This window comes from Phyllobates terribilis, unplaced genomic scaffold, assembly GCF_046119375.1.
Source record: "Phyllobates terribilis strain yellow unplaced genomic scaffold, ASM4611937v1 Scaffold_19__1_contigs__length_20705806, whole genome shotgun sequence".
In the NCBI taxonomy this organism is placed as follows: domain Eukaryota; kingdom Metazoa; phylum Chordata; class Amphibia; order Anura; family Dendrobatidae; genus Phyllobates; species Phyllobates terribilis.
This window is the reverse complement of record NW_027362779.1, coordinates 12,449,770-12,473,593: the sequence shown is the minus strand read 5'-3', so window position 1 is coordinate 12,473,593 and position 23,824 is coordinate 12,449,770.

Here is a 23,824-nt window from a genome sequence, read left to right as displayed (position 1 = left end):
TTTGTTCCAATACACACAAAGAATATTAAACATGTGTATAACAAAACATGTGTAATTGCAATAATTTTCTGGGAGAAATACTTCATTTTCTGGAACAATTTTAAGATTGCCAACACTTTCGGCCGTGGCCATATATAGTAGCTGAGTACAGGTGGCTGCTGGGGCCCCTGATACCATTACTATGTGGCCCTTACACCTGATATACAGTGGTGGCCAAAAGTATTGGCACCCCTGCAATTCTGTCAGATAATACTCAGTTTCTTCCTGAAAATGATTGCAATCACAAATTCTTTGGTATTATTATCTTCATTTAATTTTCTTGCAAAGAAAAAACACAAAAGAGAATGAAACAACAATCAAATCAATGATCATTTCACACAAAACTCCAAAAATGGGCCAGACAAAAGTATTGGCACCTTCAGCCTAATACTTGGCTGCACAACCTTTAGCCAAAATAACTGCGAACAACCGCTTCCGGTAACCATCAATGAGTTTCTTACAATGCTCTGCTGGAATTGTAGACCATTCTTCTTTGGCAAGCTGCTCCAGGTCCCTGATATTTGAAGGGTGCCTTCTCCAAGCTGCCATTTTGAGATCTCTGCACAGATGTTCCATGGGATTCAGGTCTGGACTCATTGCTGGCCACCTTAGAAGTCTCCAGTGCTTTCTCTCAAACCATTTTATAGTGCTTTTGGAAGTGTGTTTTGGGTCATTGTCCTGCTGGAAGACCCATGACCTATGAGGGAGACCCAGCTTTCTCACACTGGGCCCTACATTATGCTGCAAACTTTGTTGGTAGTCTTCAGACTTCATAATGCCATGCATACGGTCAAGCAGTCCAGTGCCAGAGGCAGCAAAGCAACCCCAAAACATCAGGGAACTTCCGCCATGTTTGACTGTAGGGACCATGTTCTTTTCTTTGAATGCCTCTTTTTTTTCCTGTACACTCTATGTTGATGCTTTTTCCCAAAAACCTCTACTTTTGTCTCATCTGACCAGAGAACATTCTTCCAAAACGTTTTAGGCTTTCTCAGGTAAGTTTTGGCAAACTCCAGCCTGGCTTTTTTATGTCTCGGGGTAAGAAGTGGGGTCTTCCTGGGTATCCTACCATACAGTCCCTTTTCATTCAGACGCCGACGGATAGTACGGGTTGACACTGTTGTACCCTCGGACTGCAGGGCAGCTTGAACTTGTTTGGATGTTAGTCGAGGTTCTTTATCCACCATCCGCACAATCTTGCGTTGAAATCTCTTGTCAATTTTTCTTTTCCGTCCACATCTAGATAGGTTAGCCACAGTGCCATGGGCTTTAAACTTCTTGATGACACTGCGCACGGAAGACACAGGAACATTCAGGTCTTTGGGGATGGACTTGTAGCCTTGAGATTGCTCATGCTTCCTCACAATTTGGTTTCTCAAGTCCTCAGACAGCTCTTTTGTCTTCTTTCTTTTCTCCATGCTCAATGTGGTACACACAAGGACACAGGACAGAGGCTGAGTCAACTTTACTCTGTTAGAACCCTCCTGTTAGTTTTTGCTATCTTGTGTTTTGCGGTCACGTGACTAGCTGCCTATATATTCCAGCTCCGCCCTTCTGGCTTTGCTGGACTTCAGTGTTTTTTGCCTGTCTCTCTAGCCAGGTGCTTCGGTGCCTATCTCTGTCTAGTTTGCTTGGTCCTCTGGACCTCTAGTACTTTTTGTTCAGTTTGTATTTTTGCTCTGCAACAACTTCTGTTAGGAGGTGTCCATTTTTTGTCCCAGTCCTTAGTTCTTTTAGGGACCCCTCCCTTTATTCTATAGGTCTCTGTTCAGACTAGCCGAGGACGAAGGCGGGTCTGTTCACAAGGAACAGGCTGCCCGCTACATCGTAGGGATTCAGCTTAGTCTTACTGTAGGGACAGCTTTTCCCTTTCTTTCCTTAGTTTATGTTGCAGATCATAACATAATCCATGTTAACTGGCTGCAAGTGTGATTTAGTTATTGCCAATTGTATCCAATTTGGCTTTAGGACAATTCTTTTTGTGTTTTTTCATTGAAGACAAATTAAATGAAGATAATAAGACCAAAGAATTTGTGATTGCAATCATTTTCAGGAAGAAACTGAGTATTATCTGACAGAATTGCAGGGGTGCCAATACTTTTGGCCACCACTGTATAGGAGCTGAGTACAGGCAGCTGCCGGGGCCCCTGATACCATTACTATGTGGCCCTTACACCTGATATATAGGAGCTGAGTACAGGCGGCTGCTGGGGCCCCTGATACCATTACTATGTGGCCCTTACACCTGATATATAGGAGCTGAGTACAGGCGGCTGCTGGGCCCTTGATACCATTACTATGTGGCCCTTACCCCTGATATATAGGAGCTGAGTACAGACGGCTGCTGGGGCCCCTGATACCATTACTATGTGGCCCTTACCCCTGATATATAGGGGCTGAGTACAGGCGGCTGCTGGGGCCCCTGATTCCATTACTATGTGGCCCTTATGACGCGCCCCTGGGCCTACTTGGTGTAGCGTTGCGCACGCGGGGACTACCCGGAGCCGGGCCTGTTGGGGGTAGTAGTCTCGTGGCGGTGACCCGGTCCGTGCCCAGGGAGTCAAACTGTGTGGCAGAGTTTAGCAGTAGATGGTACGGTGTTCGACTACGCCACCCGTTGAATGCGGCTATGAGGCCGCCGCTGCAGGGCAGACCGCTGAGGCCGGTGGTACGATTGTGCAGTGTAGATGGTATAACCCCCAACGGGAGGGGTATGGCCTCAGGGCAGCCGACGTGGATGATGGGGGTAGCAGGAACCACTCAGAGACGATGCGGTGTAGTTCAGGGTCTTTACTGGTGATAAAGATAGACCCTCCCGGAGTACTGGCTAGCGATCGGGGCCTGGTCAGTCTTTGAGCAGATGGGATTTCCCCTGGCCAGGCGGAGTTGTAGGCCTCCCCAACTAATTGTACTCTTCTGGCTACCTTGCTAGAGGCGGGTAAAAGTAGCCCACGTCCCTGAGTGTACCGTGTGGTGCTCACCCGTATGGCCGGTGACTCGGGGCCTTCTAGTGGCTTCCGCTCCACGACGGCGGTGCTGGTCCCACGCGTGTGACCGTGCCTTCGGGTTTCTTGGCCAGAGGACCTGAAATCCCCTGCCGGTCGGTTTCTGCTGCTGGGTAAGGATTAGTCCCCACAGCCTCGGACTCCGGGTCCGGTGGTAACTCTTCAATCATGGCGAGCTCTTCAGCTGCCAGCCCCTGATTCCTTGTAGCACTGCTCCCACTGAGCTCCTGATCTTTCTTTCCTATAGCTGCTCCTCTTCTTAACTAACTAACCCTGCCTCAGCCCCAGTTTTATATAGGGGAAGTTCTTCCCCTCCCAGGACTGGGCAGGAGGTGTGGCATGCACAGGATTCCTGACCAAGAGACCTCCCACCTGCTCTCAGACATAATATTGCTATTACTGTGGAAATCAGACCCCTGGGGTGCCACACTTACACCTGATATATAAGGGCTGAGTACAGGCGGCTGCTGGGCCCTTGATACCATTACTATGTGGCCCTTACACCTGATATATAGGAGCTGAGTACAGGCGGCTGCTGGGGCCCCTGATACCATTACTATGTGGCCCTTACCCCTGATATATAAGGGCTGAGTACAGGCGGCTGCTGGGGCCCCTGACACCATTACTATGTGGCCCTTACACCTGATATAAAAGGGCTGAGCACAGGCGGCTGCTGGGGGCCCTGATACCAGTACTATGTGGCCCTTACACCTGATATATAAGGGCTGAGTACAGGCGGCTGCTGGGGCACCTGATACCATTGCTATGTGGCCCTTACACCTGATATATAAGGGCTGAGTACAGGCGGCTGCTGGGGCCCCTGATACCATTGCTATGTGGCCCTTACACCTGATATATAAGGGCTGAGTACAGGCGGCTGCTGGGGCCCCTGATACCATTGCTATGTGGCCCTTACACCTGATATATAAGGGCTGAGTACAGGCGGCTGCTGGGGCCCCTGATACCATTACTGTGTGGCCCTTACACCTGATATATAAGGGCTGAGTACAGGCGGCTGCTGGGGCCCCTGATACCATTACTATGTGGCCCTTACACCTGATATATAGGAGCTGAGTACAGGCGGCTGCTGGGGCCCCTGATACCATTACTATGTGGCCCTTACACCTGATATATAGGAGCTGAGTACAGGCGGCTGCTGGGGCCCCTGATACCATTACTATGTGGCCCTTACCCCTGATATATAAGGGCTGAGTACAGGCGGCTGCTGGGGCCCCTGACACCATTACTATGTGGCCCTTACACCTGATATAAAAGGGCTGAGCACAGGCGGCTGCTGGGGGCCCTGATACCAGTACTATGTGGCCCTTACACCTGATATATAAGGGCTGAGTACAGGCGGCTGCTGGGGCACCTGATACCATTGCTATGTGGCCCTTACACCTGATATATAAGGGCTGAGTACAGGCGGCTGCTGGGGCCCCTGATACCATTACTATGTGGCCCTTACACCTGATATATAAGCTCTGCTGGGACTCTGTATCCCGCCTGCATTGCATAATGGGGCCCCTGAATACTCTGCACATAAGGGCCCATAGCTCTAATTATGTTGTTTGCAATAGTCGCCCTCCTGCCACCCTGTAATATCGGGTCCCTGCCTGGTGTGGCCCCTATGACTTAATGTCCCCCTGTAAGTGCAGTACACCAGTTATCAGTCTACACGGCCAGGGTCCGGGACCCCTGTTGTTTTTGTACTGACTTTGTAATATATGCTCATTATCAGGGCGCCCTCTTCTCAGTCATCCATCTAATCATCCGTCTGTCTCATCCATATTTGCCATATGGAGGTTTCCAGAAATAGGGCAGAATCTACTGGACTTCTGTGAAAGTTGACGAATCTGTTGAGCGCGGCTGAAGCCTCCTGGGAGCCGAGGTAAAATCAGTGGCCGTGGTAAAATTGTGGAGCGGTGGGGTCTGAAAAAGGAATCATGGCTATAAGGACAACGTTTGCACAAAGTGATTTCTTTCCTGCCCAACAGCCACTGTGTAAACCTGACAAAAATGCCCCCATCTATCCATCCATTCATCACTCTCATACTCTGTCTATGCAGGTATGTATCTCATCATTCTTCCTTACGGAGTTTCACATGGACCAGTCGGGGCTTTGGTCCGAACTCCCCCACAAAACTGGATTCGGTAGTGTGCACTGACGAGGTCATAGGCTTAGTAGACTGCGCCTCCAGTAGGCGTACACACCTGATGCACGACAGAGGGCACATTCACTCTGTCTGGACCATTATAGTCTATGGCCACGTCAGATCATATGCCCGAATCCCGTTCAGGTAAAGGCTGCAGCAGGTGGCTGCTGCCTTCTGTGCCCCGCTCCTCCGCCACTGCCGTTCCCCCCAACACCCAGAGCCACAGTGTATGTATATATATATATATATATATATATATATATATATATATATATATATATATATATATACTACTCAAAAAAATAAAGGGAACACTTAAACAACAGAATATAACTCCAAGTAAATCAAACTTCTGTGAAATCAAACTGTCCACTTAGGAAGCAACACTGATTGACGATCAATTTCACATGCTGCTGTGCAAATGGAATAGACAATAGATGTAAATTATTGGCAATTATCAAAACACTCTCAATAAAGGAGTGGTTCTGCAGGTTGGGACCACAGACCACATCTCAGTACCAATGCTTTCTGGCTGATGTTTTGGTCACTTTTGAATGTTGGTTGTGCTTTCACACTAGTGGTAGCTTGAGATGGACTCTACAACCCACAGAAGTTGCTCAGGTAGTGCAGCTCATCCAGGATGGCACATCAATGCGAGCTGTGGAAAGAAGGTTTGCTGTGTCTGTCAGCGTAGTGTCCAGAGGCTGGAGGCGCTACCAGGAGACAGGCCAGTACACCAGGAGACGTGGAGGGGGCCGTAGGAGGGCAACAACCCAGCAGCAGGACCGCTACCTCCGCCTTTGTGCAAGGAGGAACAGGAGGAGCACTGCCAGAGCCCTGAAAAATGACCTCCAGCTGACCACAAATGTGGATGTGTCTGCACAAACGGTTAGAAACCCACTCCATAACGGTGGTATGAGGGCCCGACGTCCACAGATGGGGGTTGTGCTCACAGCCCAACACCGTGCAGGACGCTTTGCATTTGCCACAGAACACCAGGATTGGCAAAGTCGCCACTGGCGCCCTGTGCTCTTCACAGATGAAAGCCGGTTCACACTGAGCACATGTGACAGACGTGACAGAGTCTGGAGACGCCGTGGAGAGCGATCTGCTGCATGCAACATCCTTCAGCATGACCGGTTTGGCAGTGGGTCAGTAATGGTGTGGGGTGGCATTTCTTTGGAGGGCCGCACAGCCCTCCACGTGCTCGCCAGAGGTAGCCTGACTGCCATTAGGTACCGAGATGAGATCCTCAGACCCCTTGTGAGACCATGTGCTGGTGCGGTTGGCCCTGGGTTCCTCCTAATGCAGGACAATGCCAGACCTCATGTGGCTGGAGTGTGTCAGCAGTTCCTGCAAGATGAAGGCATTGAGGTTATGGACTGGCCCGCCCGTACCCCAGACCTGAATCCGATTGAGCACATCTGGGATATCATGTCTCGCTCCATCCACCAACGTCACGTTGCACCACAGACTGTCCAGGAGTTGGCGGATGCTTTAGTCCAGGTCTGGGAGGAGATCCCACAGGAGACCATCCGCAACCTCATCAGGAGCATGCCCAGGCATTGTAGGGAGGTCATACAGGCACGTGGAGGCCACACACAATACTCAGCCTCATTTTGACTTGTTTTAAGGACATTACATCAAAGTTGAATGAGCCTGTAGTGTGTTTTTCCACTTTAATTTTGGGGGTGACTCCAAATCCAGGCCTCCATTGGTTAATAAATGTGATTTCCATTGATGATTTTTGTGTGATTTTGTTTTCAGCACATTCAGCTTTGTACAGAACACAGTATTCAATGAGAATATTTCATTCATTCAGATCTAGGATGTGTTATTTCAGTGTTCCCTTTATTTTTTTGAGCAGTGTATATATAAATATACCAGGATGGGGGATATTAACAGAATTGGGGGACATTACCCCTATAACAGTGTAAGCAGCAGACCCCCTCCCCCTTAACAGGGCATAATGACCACATTTTTTGCTTACATTTTTTTTCTATTTTCCTACTCTAAAACCTAGGTACGTCTTATGGTCCGGTGCGTCTTATAGTCTGAAAAATACGGTATATGCATTCAGCATATATATACTACTAGCTATTGAACCTGTTCTACGCCCGGGTGGACAGCATTTTTATTGGTATATGGTCTCCCATGCTGGTATGTGCTGCCCCCCTCCTTGTATTTGTGCTGCCCCCATCCTGTCCCCACCATCCAATCCTGGTATGCGTGGTACCCCTCACCCCCAATCCTGGTATGCGTGGCACCCCTCACCCCCAATCCTGGTATGCGTGGCACCCCTCACCCCCAATCCTGGTATACGTGGCACCCCTCATCACTATCCTGGTATGTGTGGCACCCCTCATCCCTATCCTGGTATGTATGGTACCCATCATCCCTATCCTGGTATGTATGGTACCCCTCATCACTATCCTGGTGTGTATGGTATCCCTCATCCTGGTATGCATGGTACCCCATCCCTCATCCCGGTATGCATGGCACTCCATCCCTCATCCCCAATCCCGGTATGCGTGGCACCCCTCATCCCCATTACTCCCCAGCTACAAGCCCGCTGTCTTGGGGTCATTTTTGATTCAGATCTTTCTTTCACTCCTCACATCAAATCACTCGCTCGTTCATGTCATCTACACCTCAAAAACATCTCAAGAATCAGGACTTTTCTCACCTTTGACTCGGCAAAAACTCTTACTGTCGCTCTTATTCATTCTCGTCTTGACTATTGCAACGCTCTACTAATCGGTCTCCCTCTTACTAAACTCTCCCCTCTCCAATCCGTCCTGAACGCAGCAGCCAGGATCATATTCCTCGCCAACCGCTACTCAGATGCCTCTTCCCTGTGCCAGTCATTGCATTGGTTGCCCATCCAATATAGAGTTCGTTTTAAACTTATCACGCTTACCCACAAAGCGCTCCATGCTTCAGTACCCCCCTACATCTCCTCCCTTGTCTCAGTCTACCACCCAACACGTGCCCTCCGTTCTGCCAATGACTTGAAACTAAAATCCTCCATAATCCGAACTTCCCACTCCCGTCTCCAAGATTTCTCGCGTGCTGCGTCAATTCTCTGGAATGCACTACCCAGGACAGTTCGATTAATTCCCAATAACCACAGTTTCAAGCGAACCCTAAAAACACATTTCTTTAGACTGGCGTATCACCTAAACACACTCTGTCCATCCCAGCTTTCCCCCATATTAAAATCTTCTTCAACTTCGGGTTCAAACCAACCATGCACATAAAAGCCTCTGTCAGGACTGCACACATACTGGCTGGCGACCAGTCCATGTATTATTATTTATCCTATTCAGTATATCAAGGCTGCATTATACAATATATGTACTTTTTACCTTTTGTGTCTCCCCCACTTCCTCATAGACTGTAAGCTCGCGAGCAGGGCCCTCACTCCGTTCGATATGAGATATGCTTATTCTGTATTGTCTGTATAAGTCCCCCTAAAATTTGTAAAGTGCTGCGGAATATGTTGGCGCTATAAAAATAAACTATTATTATTATTATTATTATTATCCCCAATCCCGGAATGTGTGGCACCCCTCATCCCCAATCCCGGCATGCGTGGCACCCCTCATCCCCAATCCCGGCATGCGTGGCACCCCTCATCCCCAATCCTGGCATGCGTGGCATCCCTCATCCCCAATCCCGGCATGCGTGGCACCCCTCATCCTCAATCCTTGTATGTGTGGCACCCCTCATCCCCAATCCCGGTATGCGTGGCACCCCTCATCCCCAATCCCGGTATGCATGGTCCCCTCACCCCCCAATCCTGGTATGCGTGTTACCCCTCACCACCCAATCCTGGTATGCGTGGCACCCCTCACCCCCGCAATCCTGGTATGCGTGGCACCCCTCACCCCCCAAATCCTGGTATGCGTGATACCCCTCACCGCCCAATCCTGGTATGTGTGGCACTCCTCACCCCCCAATCCTGGTATGTGTGGCACCCCTCACCGCCCAATGCTGGTATGCATGGTACCCCTCACCCCCAATCGTGGTATGTGTGTTATCCCTCACCCCCCAATCCTGGTATGCGTGGTACCCCTCACCCCACAATCCTGGTATGTGTGGTACCCCTCACCCCCAATCTTGGTATGTGTGTTACCCCTCACCCCCAATCTTGGTATGTGTGTTACCCCTCACCCCCAATCCTGGTATGTGTGGTACGCCTCACCCCCAATCCTGGTATGTGTGGTACCCCTCACCCCCCAATCCTGGTATGTGTGGTACCCCTCACCCCCCAGTCCTGATATATGCATGGTACCCCTCACCCCCCAGTCCTGATATATGCATGGTCCCCTCACCCCACAATCCTGTTATGTGTGGCCCCCTCATCCCTTTCACACTGTACACACATACACAAAAAAAAAAACAGTTTTACTCACCTTTCTTCTCTGTACTCCAGCGCTGCTGCGTCCTCTTCTGCCAGAGGCCGGGGGAGGAGTGCGGCGCTGGAGCACCGCACTGTCCGGCGCCATTTTGCTGAAGACACACTGTAAATGTGTCTTCAGTAAAATGACGCCGGATAGCGCAATGCGCATGCGTCGATCTGACGCCTTCACTCCGCCCCCGGTCTCCAGCGAAGAGAGGCGCCGCAGCAACGCTCCTCCCGGTCAGGTAAGTATGTAAGTATGGCGCCGGAGATCGCGGTATGCGTTCAGTGTCTACGCATCCCGCGATCTCCGGCGCCATACACCTCCTCTTACCTGTAACGGCTGGATGCCTGCTTCTCTCTGGAGCCAGGCTGCGCATCACGCATGCGCAGTTTATCGAATCTTCAGACAAAGACACGCATGCCGCCTTATATATACTATGGTAGATCGGCCCACTCAGTTGCACACAGAAGTAGCCACCGGAGCGCCGTCTCCTTAAGTCTCTCACTGGTTTATTTGTAGATGCTGCATAAGCCAGTGAGGAGTTAGCAAAAATAAATACGTGCTTTCTGACCTAAGGAAAAACAAAACATAACATACAGCCGTGTTGCTGTGGGGATCTGCCCGCTCAGGAGAACAACCATCCACTAGTTCAGCTTTTCCTTCTCAGGACACAAAGCGCTGGAGTTCCTCTCTACAGCCCTACTGAACACTCAATGCCTTAGAAGGCCGACTATATACATCCTAGTCCCCACCCTGGGGTGGAGATATGGTAAATGACCTCCCAACCCGTTCTATGGTCGTTCACAAAAACCCAGCCCTTAAAATGGCCGATTAATCCCTCTCAACACATAGTGTGCTGGTGTAAAACTTATGGGCTTCAAATCACTGAAGCTAATAGCCTCAGTGAAACATACCTCCCCTCCAGCACTTTGCCAGTGACTTTGTCACCATGTATATATAATCAGCATACTGTATATATATTATAAGCATACTCTATATATCCTTTTAAAAGCAGAAGTGTCAATAAATTATTTTTATCAGTTAACAAAATGCAGAGTAAAGTTTGATGGATGAACCAAGATCTCAGTAATAATAATTGTATTTTTTTTTTATTAATATTAGGATAGAAGGGAGGGACAAAACCAGGAACAGAATCAGTAGGCAAACTCATAGTCAGGAGGACAGCCGGGGTCAGATACCAGGTGATCAGTAACCGCCACGTCTGCGAGCAGTATGAATACCGCGGAGCCTGGTGACAGAGGTGATACTGAGATTGTCCGGGCAAAGATGTAACAGTCGGAAGGACACCGGTAGATGGTGAAGGTCCTTCTGTACAGCTCCAGCAGTGATGGTGGATCTGCTGGACTTCAGGGCGCTGGATGCGGAGGTTTACCGTCTATTAGATGTCTCTAGGGGAACGGTGACAACACGCAAATACGCGAGCAGCCCTGGATAATCCACGCCGGCAGGATGATAAGATCCGGCGGAAGATGGAACCTATGAGAAGAGAAGGAAATATAATGTAAGTGATGGGACTCCATATGACATGATACTACTGTGCGGTCACTGTGGCCGGACGGCAGAGGAATCTCATCACACAGAGGTCAGGGATCATCGTCAGCCATCATACATGTGACAATCCCATCTCCGACAGATGACATCTGCTCCACATGAATTATTCTCACTGACGACATCACACAACATGGAGATGACTCTCACACTTACCTCGTCTCTTTTTCCCCTTTTTCCCATTTTCTGATTTTTCGTTGTCAGCTGGAAATTCTGATCAGAAAGAAGAAAAAACAACAACTCACTAAAGACATATTGTTATGGGGTCTGCATTGTATCGCTCCTGTATATAGTACATAGATTGTTCTAGTCCTGTCCCCTATAGTCCTGACAATCTGGTATTACACAATAGGGCAGAATAAGTCCTATATACCGGACATGACCTCATATGAGGGGCATTAGATGTGTCACTAATATGGAGCAGTGAACGCCCTGTGTGCCGCCATATGGTGCATCCCTAATGAGCGATATTCTACTATAGGAGACGATATCTCATTATGATGGCGGAGGTTACTGGATGCAACAATGTATCACAGAATCCATGATAATACTGTACAAAATTACAGAAATGGAGACACAGTATGGGCCATGGGCAAAGTAATTGGGTTCCTTGAAACATGGATAACATAGGAGACCCATTAGAGAAAAACCATGTGGAAATATTTCACCCTTGATGACAACATTCACATTGTTTGTGCTATAGACATGTACATACCTGACAATGGGGACGAGGACGGCAAGCTGGTTATAGCATCGTCTCTAGCAGATTCAGGAAAAGATCCTTTCTGCCTGTTAGGAAGAAGAAAAACGTGTAAATCACAAGTAAATTCAGTATAAATGGGATTGTCTCACTAGAAGAACCCCAACTATAAGGCTTAATAGGACATATCAAAGTCATAGTGGGGAAGTCTCCTGCTCAAAACTACCTTCTATGGAAACAACTAGCAACAATGGCCGGCATGTAATACTACATATCTCCTGCAGTGTGGGCAAAACTAACAATGCCTGACCGGCAGCAATTATGGGTTGTTATCTCCAGCGGATTCTGAAGCCAATAGCCAATGACCGCTGATCATGGGGCGGTGGATGCTGCATTCAATATTATGGTATTTATGTCCTATATTTGGTATTGTGCACATATATTAGCTTGGAGCTCCCAATAATGACCCCATAATCTACTCACATTTCTGAGATGTTTCTGCTGGATGCCGGGGTACACTCTGGAGGAAACTTGATAGCGGTGGTACAGAGCTAAAAAAGGACAAAAATAAGATATGAAATTCAATTTTTTACTTTTAGAGGTCTTTTTATGTATTCTGGATTTATTGATCACTTACTTTAGAAAGCCTTTTAGAGGATGTTGCAAAATTTTGGAAGAAAAGGCTCTCATTATCCTCACTTGTGTCCTCCTCCTCTGAGACAATAGGCTTGTTTGTATCAGCGTGATCTACAAGACATAGGTAATGAAGTGTTATTAGCGGTTGTCAGTATAACACAGTCACCATTTATCACTACTATTAATGGGAACCGATTGTCACATATTATTGAAGACGAGACAAACAGCCGCTTAGTCTAGATGACGTCTTCTACTTACTGATAAATAAGCTGGTGTCCTCATCTGAAACAAGCCGAGGAATGTACTCCGGCTTCTGACTTAGAAGGTTTTCAAATTCTAAGTCACTCAGGAATGGATAACTCTTGATCTCAAATGCTCCTCCTGGAAAAAGAAAAACAAAAGTGATGCGGACATTGTTAGAGGCTGCTCCATATCTGAACAGTATATCTTAATCTTAAGTAATGACAAAACCGAAGGAAACAAACTGAAAGTTATATTATGGAGAACTAGAAATAGGCAAGCAGATAGAGAAGTGCTGATCCTCATGGACAGGAGCGAAGAGTCCTCGTTGTAAAAAGTGAATATTAATACTAATAAAGTATATCAGTTACCTGTCCCAAGTCTTTGTGCAGGATTTGTTCTGAGCAGGTCATTAATAAGGTCCTGAGCATCGGGGGGAGGAGCGCGATCCCAATCCCAAATTATGTCTCCTGTTATATAGAAAATTACAGAAAATAAAACCTCTGTTTTGGACTGTAAGATAAAGTAGAGGAAATAACTAAATTCATGTAGCCAGTCAAAGCAATGATCGGATTATTCTACTTACCAGTGACAATATTTTTATAGAGCTCAGATAGGGAATCCCCATGAAATGGTACATATCCCACCAGAAACTCATGCAGGATGATTCCCATTGACCACCAGTCGGCAGGTCTTCCATAGCCTTTCTTCAGGATGATTTCTGGGGCCATGTAAAGCGGGGTGCCACAGTCCTGGAAACCAACAGAAGGTAGAAATGAGAATCGATGAAATTATTATTATGACAAGTTCTCGACATAAAAACTCAATGACAGAAGATAAAATATCAGTTGAAAAGTTCTCTAGAAATGAAGAACGTAGAGAAGAGACAATAGTGTGATGAGATTTGTAAAGAACCATCTAAGTTCCTGTAAGTGATGCCAACCTCATGGTCCTGGAACTCTCTGGCGATGTCCTCCAATGATTCCTTGTGGGTGTTGGTTTCTGGTATCATGACACCAACTTTTGAAATCCCAAAATCGGCGACTTTAATGTGTCCAGCCGGTGTAATCAGGAGGCTGTGAAAGAGAAGATGGTTTTAGGCTCACGGGCTGTGTGGTAATAAATGATAACTTTCCCCCCTTTATTAAACTATAGGGGGCACTTACTTCTCTGGCTTCAGGTCTCTATGCAACACACCATAGCTGTGCAGGTATTCCACAGCAAGTATCGCTTCAGCAAAGTACAGGCGGGCCAAGGGGACAGATAAAGGACCCCTGGTGCTTAGGAGGGTCCCACAGTCTCCACCTATAGAAGAAAGGAAATATGAGCGGTGAGGGGTTTATACAGCAGATCACCACGATGGATCATGAGAAGTGAGCGGAGACATTGGGGCAGGAGAGAATATATACAGATATAATGTATAGAGCACAGAATATTAGTCTGAGGTCATGGTGAGATGTCGTCCATGTCACTAATAAAGTGATGTCTCATCTCGTCTACAGCTGGCGATACTGACGTGCTCAGTGCGGACATACAGGGAGATCACACACATCAATGACTTTCCATAATATCTATAGTAAATGCTCTGCGGGGATGTAACCGTCCACGGGGACAAGTCCTAATGATATGAGCGCTGATAAGATGTCAGCAGACATGGGCTGAATATAATACATGTACCTGTCCTACCTCCTACATACTCCATGACCATACACAGGTGAGATCTAGTAGGGAAGGAGCAGAGCATGGAGGCCACAAAGGGACAGTCAGCGAATGTCAGGATGTCCCTCTCCAGATAGGCCCCTTCCACATGTTTTGGAGTATCCAGGTCCCGCTTGGCAATTTTCTTCATAGCGAAGATCTTCTGTGAGTCTTTATGGTGAACTAAGTGGACAGACCTGGAGAGAAGAAGAAACCATGGTTTATAGTGAATCCTTATTAACAGTCCTTCTATAGAAGTCATTATATGGTCTTCTGTACTAATGTTTAATACCAGAAGTCCGACCATTACTGGAAATCCACATCTAGAAATACATTAAATAATACTACATAGATCATCTATGGGAGGGTCTACACAATACCACGTCTGCCGGACCCTCACTCAGGTCACATTATCACCTGTGGGAAATCTGCACAATGCCACGTCTGCCGGACCCTCACTCAGGTCACATTATCACCTGTGGGAGGTCTGCACAATGCCACATCTTCCACACCCTCACCCAGGTCACATTGTCACCTATGGATGTCTGCACAATGCTACGTCTGCCATACCCTCACCCAGGTCACATTATCACCTATGGGAAGTCTGCACAATTGCACGTCTGCCAGACCCTCACCCAGGTCACATTATTACCTGTGGGAAGTCTGCACAATGCCACGTCTGCCGGACCCTCACTCAGGTCACATTATCACCTGTGGGAGGTCTGCACAATGCCACATCTTCCACACCCTCACCCAGGTCACATTGTCACCTATGGATGTCTGCACAATGCTACGTCTGCCATACCCTCACCCAGGTCACATTATCACCTATGGGAAGTCTGCACAATGCCACGTCTGCCGAACCCTCACCCAGGTCACATTATCACCTTTCACCTCAGATCATGTTCCTATAATAACACTGAATGGCAGAGCGCAGAGGATGAAGCATTATCATAGGGAACCCTGAGAAATGTGGCTTATGCCAACTGAAATCTCACCCAAAAGATCCGCTGCTGATCAGCTTAGATGTTTCGTAGTCGCTCATACGCGGCTTTCTCGCCGGGATCAATGATTCCATCAAGTCCTAGAAAAGAAGAAGAAGAAGAAATGATATTAAGATCTAGAAGCTGCTGGAGAAAATCTCCAGATGCAGAAACGTCTCCCCCTATATTATGTCCCATCTGATGTCACTGATCCGATAGGTGAGCAGAAACCTGCTGACGGATTCCCTATAATATAAACGCTATTATCTAATGCAATAGTGTCATCTCCTCTAATAATAGAGGCGCCCCCTGGTTATATGGGGGATAATACTGGACGGGTCATTCACACCCCGTGATCTGGTGATACACAGACATCTCCCTCTATAATACTTACACCGGCAGGTTCTTGGATCTCCGGGATCTCTAAGATTACACTGTCAGGATCCAGCAGCTCAGTTGTTTCTAAAATAGTGATAAAATGATGAAGAAATAAAATGTATTAGAGGATATTAATCCTACACACATAATACAGCAATATAATGGAGAAATGACTATTCTGTATGGAGGACTATGTGGGGCCCATTATTCTGTATGTAGGACTATGTGGGGCCCATTATTCTGTATGGAGGACTTTGTGGGGCCCATAATACTTTATGGAGGACTATGTGGGCCCATAATACTGTATGGAAGACTATGTGGGGTCTATTATTCTCTATGAAGGACTATGTGGGGCCCTTTATACTCTACGGTGGACTATGTGGGGCCCATTATTCTCTATGGAGGACTATGTGGGGCCCATTATTCTGTATGGAGGACTATGTGGGGCCCATTATTCTGTATGGAGGATTATGTGGGGTCAATTATCCTGTATGGAGGACTATGTGGGGCCATTATACTGTGTGGAGGACTGTGTGGGGTCATTATTCTGTATGGAGCACTATATGGGGCCATTATTCCGTAAGGAGGACTATGTGGGGCCATTATTCTTTATGGAGGACTATGTGGGGCCATTATATTGTATGGAGGACTATGTTGGGCCATTATTCTGTATGGAGGACTCTGTGGGGCCCATTATACTGTACGGTGGAATATGTGGGGTCCATTATTCTGTATGGAGGACTATGTGGGGCCCATTATTCCGTATGGAGGACTATGTGGGGCCCATTATACTGTAAGGAGTACTTTGTGGTGCCCATTATACTGTGTGCCGGACTATGTGGGGCCCATTATTCTGTATGAAGGGCTATCTGGGGCACATTATTCTGTATGGATGACTTTGTGGGACCCATTATTCTTTATGGAGGACTATCTGGGGCCCATTATTCTGTATGGAGGACTTTGTGGGGCCCATTATTCTGTTTGGAGGACTTTGTGGGGTCCATTATTCTGTATGGAGGACTATGTGGGGCATTATTCTGTATGGAGGACTATGTGGGGCCCATTATTCTGTATGGAGGACTATGTGGGCCCATTATTCTGTATGGAGGACTATGTGGGGCCCATTATTCTGTATGGAGGACTATGTGGGGCCCATTATTCTGCATGGAGCACTATGTGGGGCCCATTATTCTGCATGGAGGAATATGTGGGGCCATTATACTGTATGGAGGACTATGTGGGACCCATTATTCATTATGGAGGACTTTGTGGGACCCAGTATACTGGTTGGCTCGTGACTTTTTCCAAGTTTTTCATTTTGGCTCTCTGTATGTTTGAGTGGAAAGAGTAAATGTGAATTGATCCCCTGTTCTCTTTAATATCCGGATATTTCCTGTAGAAGGTTGTGTGATCGGCTCACCTGTAGTCAGATCGCTGCTCGGCCCCGGCTGACTCGTATTAGGGTCAGGGGTTTCTGGGGTCACATTTTGCTCGTCTTCGGTGTCGCCTTCTGGTGTCTCCTGATTGATAGAATATATAGAATTAACACGAGGAACCTTCCACTAAATCACCAAATCCACAAATCAGGAAGGACTGAACCTGCATTTACAGACACACCAACTGTAACTATACAGATCAGACGCCATCATGAGGACTTTTCTCAGATAAAATGGATTAAGATGAGGTAACATTGCAAAAACATTAATATGGATAATAGAGGGAGACAGAGGCGGAAATACAGACTTCCCACCACTGAGCTGTGACTACATCAGCAGAATACAGACTGCCATCAGCAGAGACAGGCGGCCATATTACCTCCTGTGCTTGCCAGGGGCTGACAGGAAGGCCGATAAGATCTAACACCAGATCTTCTGATATCTGACTGGTGATCTGGAGAAGATCAGAAAACAAGGACTTGTGATATTAAAGATGATGGATCCTTACCGGGCGTTCCGATGAGCGGGCCGGACCTTCCAGTACACACAGGACTTTTTCGGCCAGTTCTTTAACAAAAGACAAATCTCCATATTGAGATCTTTTTTCAGCCTATAAAGAAGAAAAGAAACACAAATGAATAATCTCGAGATGAGAAAGATCACAATGAAGGCGGCCATTGTATCTGACATCTGCTCCTCTCTGCAGATACATTGACTACATATCTGGGGTCTTGTCCTGTCTTATATTGGAAGAAAGAAGAAGCTTCTATCCCACCGTTATTATCCATTATTGTGGAGAAGATTTGTGCGGAGCGTCCACCATTTACCTGCTGTAGTAATGTCCTAATGTTCCATAGCGAGAAACTGCAAGTGCTCAGTCACTATGGAGCCAACAACGGCAGCCATGACCCTGTGTAGATTGTACACAGTGACTGTGAGCTCTGATGTCATAATGGCCGACCATCACTAGTGATGTCATCATGGAATCTTGTGATGGAATCTTATAGAGGCTGCTCTGCACAAATACATGCTGCCAAGCAATATTTAAAGTGTGTGGGGGCTCATGCTGTATATAGGGGGCTATGTGAGGGCTCAGCTATTTATAGCGGGCTATGTGGGGGCTCATACTGTATATAGAGGGCTATGTGAGGGCTCAGCTATTTATAGCGGGCTATGTGAGGGCTCATACTGTATATAGAGGGCTTTGTGAGGGCTCAGCTATTTATAGCGGGCTATGTGAGGGCTCATACTGTATATAGAGGGCTATGTGAGAACTAGGCTGTATATAGTGAGCTATGTGAGGGCTCATACTCTAAATAGGATTCTGTTTGTGAGCTCATACTGTACATTGGGGCTATGTATAGGCTCTTACTGTATATAGGGGGACTGTGTGTGGGCTTTTACTGTATATAGGGGCTGTGCGTGGGCTCTAACTGTTTGTAGAGGGCTATGTGTGGGCTCATACAGTATATAAAAGGCTGTGCTTGGGCTTATACAATATTTAAGGGGATGTCAATTCACTTAATTCTGCTCAATATTAAGTGAAACAGTTAATAATATAAAATATAATTAATATGTTAATATTGAGCAGAATTAATTTCAGCCTATTGATTCGGCCTACACAACAGTCACATTTCTCATGTGGCCCCTCAGTAATATTACTTTCCCACCCCTGCTCTATTATGTATAGCGCTCTGTTATGTGTAGTGCACCCGAGCACCTGCATGTTAATCGCGTGACTTATCACATGATCTATCAAAGGCAATCTTGTGACATGTCATGTGATACATCGGGTGCTGGGAGCCCACGGCTCCTAAACTGCCCAGGGCCCTGGCTACTCTTAATACGTTCCTGCTTCTATCCCACCATTATTAACCATTATTGAGAAGTTTTATGCGGAGCGTCCGCCACTTACCTGCTGTAGTAATGTCCTGATGTTCTGAGGTAAATCCGTCAGATACTCTGAGGTGAGATGACCTCGGTGGTATTTGGTCAGGCAGTCTCTTACGAGCTCCATCACCAGCCGGTGAGTGAAGCTGAGGACGCCATCGGGTGGTAGAAGCACAATCTCAGGGCGATTGGTGGTAAGAATCTCCCATAGAGCTTCTACTTGAAGATTGTCCAAAAGTAATTCAGCCATAGAAGCTGCAAGTGCGATCAGTCACTATATATAATAGCGAGAAACTGCAAGTGCGCTCAGTCACTATGGGATAGCGAGAAACTGCAAGTGCGATCAGTCACTATAGAATAGCGAGAAACTGCAAGTGCTCTCAGTCACTATGAAGCCAACAAAGGCAGCCGTGACCCTGTGTACATTGTATATATAGTGACTGTGAGCCGTGATGTCATAATGGCCAACCATGACCTGTGATGTCATCATGGAATCTTGTGATGGAATCTTCAAGGGGTGGCTCTGCATAAATACATGCTGACTAACAATATGCTGTTTTGGCCGTCCTCTTTTATTTACAATTACAACACAACCAGGATAAGGGAATGTGCACACGTTTCATTTTTGCAGCATTTTTTTCTGCATCAAAAACCAGGTTGTACACAAGAAAAACACTGCATACAATCCACACTTATTTGCTGTCTTTTTGCAGTGTTTATACTTGTGGGTTTTTGTTTATTCATTTGAATGGGTGAAAAATGCTGCAAAACCCCTGAAAGAATTAACATACTGCAAATTTTTAAGAAAACGCAAGAAAAAAATCGCAGCATGTGAATGAGACTTTAAAAATGTCATTCACCAAGCCGGTACTGTAAAAATCATGTGAAAAAACGCTACTTGTGAACAGTTCCCAAAGATATTACTCAGTGATATTATGGGAAATATTGTGTATATTTATTCCTCACGTGTCTTTTTTTTTACCATAGAACATTTAATTTACCTCATTGGTTGCAGAGATTACGACTAACAAATGTGACAAATATTGAAGAATTAATGATAAGTGCCCCAAGTGATCAATCATTTACGTCATTAATGGTGATGGGCGAGCACTAAAATGCTCGGGTGCTCGATGCTCGGGTCGAGCACATTGGAATACTCGGCTGCTCGACCCGAGCAATGAGCCCAATGTAAGTCTATGGGAAACTCGAGCATTTTTCAGGCGGCTCCCCCCGGCGGTCTGCAGAGGGCCTAAAAATTGCCCAAATCGATGGGAACAGTGCTCAAATGACATGGGAACAGCATGGGGAAGACCCCTGGAAGCATTTCTGACTCCCAGGTCACTGCTGTCAACAACGTTGTCAAAAGTATTTACGCCACTTTTACGGACTCACAATAAAACATACAAAAACGAAACCAAAATGGATTTTCCTGGGAAGTATGTTAAGGAACATCCTTTCCAGGGTTATGACTTGTATATAAGGGAAAATAAATAACCAAAAACAAAAATACTCCTCCACACCTTGGGCTATGTTCACACGTAGCGTTTTTGATGCGTTTTTGCACTTTTGCATTGCTTTCAACCAACACAAATGCATTCACCAGGAAATGTCATTTTAACATTTTACAACCTTATCTGGCCATGTGGTGTGTGACACATCATCAGACACATGCATACAGTGCTGAAAAGACATGGGAACAGCATGGAAGCATCTCTGACTCCCAGGTCACTGCCTAAAAGTGTGCCCATCATAAGAGATGCTTGGCGCATGCGAAGATGCCTCCCGCCATGGACCTGTCGTTACAGACTTGCAACAATCACCGTCCACGTCCTTGTCCCTCCTCAGCGTTCAGTTCCTTGGAATGCAAGTGCAAGTATGCAGGCAGCCACCCACCTACCCACCGGCTGCAATACTATACTGACAAATTTTTGACAGCTACTTGCACTTGAAATGTAGCCTTTTAGGCTTGTGGAGGCGGAAGCTTTTCATAACCTCATGTCGGCGGCGGCCGGGTGTCCATACTCTTTCCCCAGCCACCACTATATTTCCCGGTATCGCCTCTGCCTTCCACAAGCACGGGTCCCACAACATTACCCGTGCCCTCCCCAGTGCACTTACTGGGAAGGACCGCCTAACCACAAACACTTGGACAGGTGAACGTGGCCAGGGACGGTACATAGCCAGTCCACAACTTTTTTTTGCTGACAGTTGTATTTAGCTCGGTGAAAGGACTGGCATAGAGGGAAACCGTATCTACCCTGGGTGTCATTTCTCCCAGGAAGTCCTGTAATTCAGCTTGTTGCAGAAGCAATGGCAGTCCGTCCAACATCAACTCGCACTTGTCGGTGGTGCTTTGACACACACACATCTTTCTTTTCGCATTTTATTTCTTGAATACAGAGTTGGACAATGGCCTGATCTGTAATGCTTTTTGAGAAATAACATGCATAAGCATGGCCGATCCACATTAAAAAAGCAGTCACAGAATGTCCGGAAACCTTCCCCCACAATTTTATTAGCCAGGGCAGCTTTTCGGCAGGGTTGGACGGGCCCACCAGAGAACCGGAGACTACTCCGGCGGGCCCTGGCTTCTCCTTCTGGAGAGTTCATAGTGCCGAGGTGAGGCCATGATGATGATAGAGGCCACCATCTGCTTAGTTTTCTGTTACTTGAAATGCAAGTGCAAGTATGCAGCCATCCACCCACCCACAGGCCGCAACACTAAACTGCCAGATTTCTGGGCAGCTGCTTGCACTTGAAATATGGCTTTTTAAGCTCGTGGAGTCGGAAGCTGTCCACAATCTTATGGCGGCGGCGACTGGGTATCTATACTCGGTCCCCAGCCGCCATTATTTTTTCCGGTATTGTCGCCGCCTTCCACAAGCATGGGTCCCACAACATTACCCGTGCCCTCCCCAGTGGAAGGACTGCCTAACCACAAACACGTGGACAGGTGAATGTGGCCAGAGACGGTACGGAGCCAGTCCACAACTTTTTTTGCTGAGAGTTGTATTTAGCTCGGTGAAAAGACTGGCATAGAGGGGAACATCATACTGTGTGTGGGGGAATGTACTGTGGGGGCATCATACTGTGTGGGGGGAATGTACTGTGGGGACATCATACTGTGTGTGTGGGGGAATGTACTGTGGGGACACCATACTGTGTGTGGGGGGGAAATGTACTGTGGGGACATCATACTGTGTGGGGGGAATGTACTGTGGGGGCATCATACTGTGTGTGAAGGAATGTACTGTGGGGGCATCATACTGTGTGTGGGGGAATTATACAGTGTGTTGGGGGAATGTACTGTGGGGGCATCATACTGTGTATGTGTGGGAATGTACTGTGGGGGCATCATACTGTGTGTGGGGAGGAATGTACTGTGGGGAATCATACTGTCTGTGGGGGGAATGTACTGTGGGGACATCATACTGTGTGTGGGGGAATGTACTGTGGGGACATCATATTGTGTGTGGGGGGAATGTACTGTGGGGGTATCATACTGTGTGTGGGGGAATGTACTGTGGGGACATCATACTGTGTGTGGGGGAAATGTACTGTGGGAGCATCATACTGTGTGTGGGGGGGAATGTACTGTGGGGACATCATACTGTGTGTGGAGAATGTCCTGTGGGGACATCATACTTTGTGTGGGGGGATGTACTGTTTGGACATCATACTGAGTGTGGGGGAATTTACTGTGGGTTCATCATACTGTGTGTGAGAATTTACTGTGGGGACATCATGCTGTGTAGGGGCATTATAATGTGTGTGAGGGGGAATATACTGTGGGGGCATCATACTGAGTGTGTGGGGGGAATGTACTGTGGGGACATCATACTGTGTGTGGAGGAATCTATTGTGGGGACATCATACTTTATGGGGAGGAATGTACTGTGGGGGCATCATACTGTGTGTGTGAGGGAATGTACTGTGGGGGCATCATACTGTGTGTGGGGAGGAATGTACTGTGGGGCCATCATACTGTGTGTGGGGGGATGTACTGTGGGGGCATCATACTGTGTGTGTGAGGGAATGTACTGTGGGGGCATCATACTGTGTGTGTGAGGGAATGTACTGTGTGGGCATCATACTGTGTGTGGGGAGGAATGTACTGTGGGGCCATCATACTGTGTGTGGGGGGGGGGATGTACTGTGAGGACATCATACTGTGTGTGGGGGGGAATGTACTGTGGGGACATCATACTGTGTGTGGTGGAATGTACTGTGGAGACATCATACTTTGTCGGGGGAATGTACTGTGGGGGCATCATAATGTGTGTGTGAAGAGCTGTTTATCATCGTACAATGATTGAATAACGGGAGCAGATGATTTATAAAAAGCACTGAATTATATGGTGTGGATTTGCTGCTACTGTGTCACCCCAGGCCTGGATGCCACAAACTTGTAAGGCTGTGTCTGAGAGCAGGAGGGAGGTACTCTGGTCATGGACCATTAGCATGCAGCACCTCCTGTCCCAGGCCAGTAGGGGGAGCAGGCTGCCCCTATAAAAGCTGGTACTAAGGGCAGGGTTAGGGAGACCAGGACCCACTTCTGAAGCATCCAGAAGGGTTCCCAGAAGAGAGGGACAGGTCAGCGGCAGCTGAGGAGTCCAGGAGGCTAAGGAGGAACAGCAAGCCAGGGACAGAGGCGACGAGAGCTGGTCCTGGCTGAGAGAGAACAA